The 7036-nt window shown below is 42.8% G+C and overlaps 1 protein-coding gene across 1 annotated transcript in view; it reads left to right on the top strand.

The window, feature by feature from the left end:
* Positions 1-1062: 1062 nt before the first annotated feature.
* cskl (c-src tyrosine kinase-like) overlaps positions 1063-7036 on the top strand; it is a 45254-nt gene continuing 39280 nt past the window's right edge. Inside the window, exon 1 of the mRNA XM_030415186.1 lies at positions 1063-1309. The gene's annotated coding sequence lies outside the window, so the exon portion shown is untranslated. The remainder of the gene's footprint in view (positions 1310-7036) is intronic.

The raw sequence follows: 7036 nt of genomic DNA, 5'->3' as shown, positions 1-7036 counted from the left end.
ATGCAGAGAAATGTACAGATTTATAATGTAGTCTATAATATGTTCTGGATGGATGGGTGGATGTCGAGGGAGCAGGACCTCAGAATTTCTAAAATCCTGGTTACATCCCAGAACAGATACATATATTAAGACATCATGAACCCAGAAAAGACACCAGGGACATGACCTAAGCGATTAACGGTTCTGTCAAAATGCAGAGAATTGCACAGATTTATACTGTAGTCTCTACCAGTTATTAATTATAGTTTTTATAAAGTGTTACTAATGTCATTCAAGTTATTTTTGAGCAAATAAATTAATTTAATACACAAGTTGTCCATGTTTGTTTGTATCTTTTTTGCTGGCACTGATTATAATGTAGTTTATAATAAGTTCTGGATGGATGGGTGGATGTTGAGGGAGCAGGACCTCAGTATTTCTAAAATCCTGGTTACAGCCCAGAACAAATGCATATATTAAGATATCACAGACCCAGAAAAGACACCAGGGACATGACCTAAGCGAATTACGGTTCTGTCAAAATGCAGAGAATTGCACAGATTTATAGTCTTTACCAGTTATTAATGATGGTTATTATAAAGTGTTACCAAAGTCATCAAAGTTATTTTTGAGCAAAGAAATGAGTTTAATACACAAGATTGCCATATTTGTTTGTATCTATTTTGCTGGCACTGATTATAGTGGTGTCTATAATAAGTTCTGGATTGATGGGTGGATGTTGGGGGAGCAGGACCTCAGTATTTCTAAAATCCTGGTTACAGCCCAGAACAAATGCATATATTAAGATATCACAGACCCAGAAAAGACACCAGAGACTTGACCTCAGTGTCTGCAGTGGTGGGCTTCAGTTCTGGTGGGAGTCCAGTTTGAAACCCACAGTACCGGTACCACCCTGTGCTGCTACATACCACCACCGGCTATAAACGCTACAGGCAGGCGGGCGGGCAGCTCCCGCAGTAACAAGTCCTCCACCAGGTGACTGTCTCACCTGTTGGCCACACGGTTGTGCTCGCAGACCGCGCGCCCCTCGGCTGTGCCATTCCTCCGCGCATGCGTGTTGCGTCTCACGGAGCGGAGACCATTTCCTCCAGCAGCGGCGGCAGCAGCAGCAGCAGGCCTCGCAGAGCTCCGCCACACACACAGACACACATATGCAGACAGAGTACGGAGCGAAGCCACGTTTGGGATTGTCTAATATTCACGTCGCGACACCTGGATGCCCCCCCGGACCGCAGGAGTCCTCCTAATGGGCCTTCATCGCTAATTCTTGCAGCAGCATCTGGGTCGACACTACTGTGGTATCTTTCGGGTGAGTTGTTTTGTCCCAACGGTTCTAGCTCGAGAGGGATAGCTCACAGGAGGAGGGGGTGGTGGTGGTGGTGGTGGTGGAGGAGGTGTTGGTGGTGTCATTACTGGGCTGTGTGTGCTGTATTTATCGGTTATATCCTTTTAAAAAGCACGTAAATGTTACGTTACGAGCAGCGCTGTTCACTCACAGAGCTAACGTTCAACCAGTTTGTGACCGTTAGCGTTAGCTGCTAAGTTAACGTACAATATAACGTCACTGCATCCATTATCGGACACAATTAATGCTAGGTCTGAACAGATTTTTTTTCTTTACCCCCTCCAGTCTGTTCCCGGTTTACCTTCATTGTGTTTGACAGTAGCGCAGTGGACACAAAACAAAAAAAGGCAACTGGTAAATGTGTGGTCGTGTGTGTGTGCTGTGGGTTTGTGTTACCCCACATTTGTGTTGTCGTTTTCGGGCTGTTTTGCGGCTGTTGCCCGGAGCCTCCTCGTCGTCACCCACCTTTCCCTCTCCCCTTCCCCTCCAGAGTCGGACGCCTCTGTCGCGGCTTTGTGGTCCCGACCTTTACCTTCCTCTGTTGTCCAGCCGTATTTGTTGACACTGTGTCGGTCCAACACAGCAGGGAAGCCAGCAAAGATAGAACTGGGAGTGAGTGAGACAGAGGACCATGCAGCTTTGTGTTACAGGCGGATGCTGCCGTTTTGGATGAGATGTTCACAAATGTCTGATTGTAGAAGGACAAGTTTGAATGATAACCATGTATATACTACACCTGTGCTCCTACTACTACTGCAGTCTGGCCTTTGTGTTATTGCTTTGTATTTAAGAATTAATGACTCTGTCCGATAATGGACACTGTAATTTTAGCCACCTACGCGCTGCACTGAGGAGAGCACAGGGCTGGAGCTGAGGTTCAGCCCCTTACATTGAGGAAACACTGATCCCTATCTTTCCTCTTATATTGTTTTACTATAATGTGTCTTCCATTATTACATTCTTTAGCATTTGTCTTGGATTTAGGAGGATAACATGTCATATTTGATTATAGAGAGGGAGCAGTGCCACAACAGAGATGTCCGGTTCAGTTATGACAGCAGATAATTGTTGAGGATGATAATGTTTATTCCACAGGGAGATTGTTTTTTTTTTTCTTGCTCTCCTCCACAGGGAGGTCAGAGGTCAGCTAGAGCTACAAAACTCCATCCTGGAGCTGGTGAAGCATCAGTGTGTGGCTCAAGGACACTGGATGCTGTGGATGGGTTGTTACAGGTTAACGATCATGTAATGATTTAAGCTGAAATAGTTGCGTTGTTAAATGTGGTTTGTGTTTCATGAATGAGTCGGGCACCAAGCCTTCTGCTGCGGTTTGTTAGTTCCTCACTCACTAATTCAAAGTTCAACCGTCTTGACAGAAATGTTGAAATGTACATACCTCTGCAAGCCGTGGCTTGACCGACAAAGAGCGATGAAGCGTCTGTAGTACATTGTTACTTTACAGTGTCCTCATTCACCTCAGATGTGTCACTCCTGGGTTGTTTTCAGTGGACAAAAAAATCTTATGATTAGAATATAATCTCATGTTTGTGCTTGTTACTGCTAGAAATCTACAATAGCAACCCTCCAGGTCTTGTTGCCTATTTTAATAAGTTTGTGCTCCACACTGGTTGAGGTTGACCATCATAGAAATCTCGATAGAGACATTGGTAATCACATTAAATGTCTCATTTTGATGCCCACCTGTCCGAACGGATGTGTTGATTACAGTGAGTGCAGAGTACAGATGAAGCAGCATGATAGCTTTGGGTTTTCTATTAGCAAATTCTGTTACCAAGATTGCTTGGAGCGAGAAGGGGCGTGAGGGCTTGGCATTCATTATCCCCAGAGGAATCTGTTCAACCAGACTGCACCATGTTAGGAATCCATATGCTGCGTCTGTCAGGGCTAACCTGCTGCCGGTATGCTAGGATGTCCAACATAGTGTCTCAAGGGTCTGTGCTGAGAGTAATTAATACCTTTTTCTTTCAGTGCAAAAAATCTCAGTAATTTCTATGTGACAGAATCCGAAGCACAAAATGTTTTATTACAGTCTTTCTAAACACAGTGTGACTCACTCAGCCCTGGTCTAAGTAGTGAGGCTGCACAGCTCTCCATCTGTGAAGTCAGACCCATCTAGTAAGAAGACTCACAGATTAAACCGATCTACCTCATCAATAGCTCCCTCCCTGTCTCACTGACTTGACTGATGACTAGATTGGAGTAGTCTAAACGAGGTGAAGCTTGATGAAGACAAGAGGTGACAGGACATGTCCGCAAGCCTGGCTACATGTCGGCTCTTTGCCTTTTAACAATGAGTTATGAGGAGGGGGGAAAAATCGCTGTCTGGTCGATGCTCAAAGCTGCAAGGAGCTGAGCTGCGTTACTGTTTTACGTTAAGCTCTGAGCCTGGCTTATGTGCTCAGCAGGGGAGTAATGGCTCCTCTGTCTGTACACTAACCATCTCATTGCACATTTGAAGTCCGTCCAAGGCCCTGCTGACCTCAACACAATGACCGTTTTAGTCCGTTCTTCCTCTCCAGCCTCTTCCCTTCAGTGTCCACTGTCTCTTTAATCAGCAAGTGCAATAACAGAGGGGGGATTTATCATGGAGACTTTGGTGCAGAGCTTAACTGTATACTGACACTTATGAGCAACAGGACATCACAGATGGCGCAAGACATACGCCGCACGACATACGCCGCACAGTAGCTGTATGATCACACTGTATAGATACATTCAACAGCATTTACTTAATGACTGTCTGCATTTCATCAGCCTGGTAGCAGTGCATGAGGTTTCAGACCTACACACTCAGAGTGCACGTCATGATGTATTTTACTGTCTGATGAGGTATTAGCCATTCTGAGTTTTGCGGGTGTATTGTAGGCATTGCAAAAAGCCAAGTGGTGAGCAGTGCCACAGTCCACTTATTTAGGAAGCCTGATAGAAAGTGAAAATGTCAGGAAATATGCAGTGCACCTGCAGTGCTTCCTCTTTTTAAATGTGAGAAGAGAAGAACAGATGTATCATGGAACAGTTCTGCTTGTGAGGTTTACAACAGACTGATTAGCTCTCAGCTTATTGGCCATCAAGACCTTGTCTGTGATTTGTCTTACCAGACATGTTAGTCTTTGTGGTTGATTAAATCAAATCAAAATCAAATCAAATCAACTTTATTTATATAGCACCTTTCATACATGTAAAAATGCAACCCAAAGTGATTAAGACTACCATGGTGTTACCTGCTACTACTACTACTTGCGTGACTCGAGATAATCATGAATGTTCTCACATGAATATCTGTCTAGCTGTCTAGCTCGCTCGTCCTATATTGGTTTCCTGATTTATTTTGATTTGCCTAAACTTGTCACCATGGCTAAAGGCATGGCTTGCACATTATATCCCCCATACAAACAAGTTAAATCAGATGTCAGTTAATACTATGAATTCCAAACAAAAAGTGACAGTGAGATGAGGTAATCGCCATTTATTTATCCTGATAGAGCTTATGATCTATGATTACTTATAGATTATTTGATTGTTGAAACATTTCCTTCCTGTAATGAAATAAAAAAAAGATGTATTTCCTAACTAAATGTAAGGTTAAAGTGGTTGCAGTATGTTTTAGTGCCATTTTATGAATATGTTGATGATTATCCGGTTAATAGCATATCGCAATTATGTTGAACAGGTTGTGAAATTTTAATATCATCCATGCCTTGTGTATAAAATGTCTGCAAATGGTGAATATGTCTGTCAGTTTCCCAAAGCCTGAATGGATGTCTTAGAATTGCTCAACTTCAATCTTAAGATTTGTTCAACTAATAGTTCAAAACCCAAAGGTATACAATTAAATATTATAAAGGACACCCTAAAATTAGCAAATATTGAGACTTAATGAAGTGGAACTATGGTTGGGTGATGTCTGCCAGACGATCAGTCTTCAGTAATACATCCTGATAGACGATGACATCGTTGGTTATGAATTTGAAGAAGTGTGTCTCCTCGGTTTGGCCTAAGGCTCACCACTGTAGCCGCCGCTGTTTCCTACCCTTGCTGACATGTCATTCTGACACAAATCTTCAGCTATCTCGTGTTACCACCGACATACATCGCTGTGCTACATTTAAAAGTGTCCCTGTCTCTGCACGGCATGTTCATAACTTTGCTTTGTTCAGCTTCATATGCATGAAACAACGTTGACTGACTAGCCAAGGAAGCTAAGCTAAGAAAACTGTGTTTAAAAACAGCATTACTGGGAGCAACATTGGCCCACAGGAAACAAAACACTGCTGAGTGTCTTGGGTTTGCCTAACTGAGCTGGTGAAGAAAATAATAAACTCTACATGCAGATGTAATGTTAGTGCACTGAGCAGCAGCATGCTTCTTTTCATTTCCTCTCCCACATATCACAAACAACAACTCTTGCCCTACGGCAACACTGAGGGGACACACCACCTAATTGTGCTCTCTGGCCGGGAGCCTTTTGAATCACGATGTTACGATGGTCAGGGATTAGTACTCGACCGTCGATCATTCATCTGCCAAAACCAACTGGAACCATTAACATTTTCAGGACTTTTGCTTAAACCATGACTTAAACTGAAAAAATCCATTATCAAGACAGTTGCAGATTAATTGTTTGGCCGGTGATTAATCTGTTAATCAACTAATTGCTTCAGCTCTAACTGCCAAATCAGCGTGTCGGTTATTTATTTTGCCTCCATAATCTTTTAATCACTTACAGTGTGATATGAGTATTGCCTTGCGAAGCCTCATACTGTAGATTAAGTCATTTAAGATTATATTATTCCTCAAACATATCGGTGCATGATGGCTTTAAGTCCTTGTTTTTTCTTTTTGATAACCTTATTGAGAAACAGCTTTCAGTTTTCAGCACCATTAAAGTACCTAAAGCTATCATATTTTATAATGATAATAATGATAGTAATGATGATAATAGAAGATTGAGTAACAGCACTGTATAAGCCTGGTCAGGCTGCCTCTTAAAAGTAATTGAGAGACCACAATCATCCTGGTCTTAGATAGTTTTCAGACTCATGTCTAAGTCCAATATTTCCCTAAATTCTCTGTTCAGTACCTGCAGAGCTGTGATAATGGTAACCCCCCTCCATACCCTCCCTCCTAGTGATTATGCTGTCCAGTAGAATAGTGGCATTGTGGCTGCCATCTTGCTTGCAAACTCAGCGAGGCCTCTCCATCTGGGCAGCGGCTGGTCAGTCAGGCAGCTCCTTGAAGGCCGGGAGGCTTCTGCCGCCACGCCTGCTGGCTTGCTGCACAATGTAGGCAATGACTAGAGCTGCAGGCCTGACACATGCCTAGTCTTTCAGTACGCCCACAGCCAGTAGAGATTTCCCACAGGGAAAGATAATCCAACATCTGAGCATTTCTAGAATATACCATTTCAGACAAAGTCGGGGTCTACATGTTTATTTTTCTTATTTGCACTGTTCCTGTGTTGCTGCTGAACGTATGTAGGGGAAAGTTTAAGGAGTCCATCTGCGTATATGAGAAAAATATTTACATTTCAGACACTTCAAAAATCTTGAAGTACTGTATACTAGCATTATGTGACTGCCAACAGAAATGGTATGATCAGAAATCTTTTCTTAATATTTTTTGTGCTTGCTTCATTAAATAGGTAATGGTGTCAAATAAAGGGGCCTCATC

The sequence above is a fragment of the Sparus aurata genome, chromosome 4 (assembly GCF_900880675.1).
Source record: "Sparus aurata chromosome 4, fSpaAur1.1, whole genome shotgun sequence".
NCBI classification, from domain to species: Eukaryota; Metazoa; Chordata; class Actinopteri; order Spariformes; family Sparidae; genus Sparus; species Sparus aurata.
The sequence above is the reverse complement of the archived record's forward strand: the minus strand, read 5'-3'. Positions and strand labels throughout refer to the sequence as shown.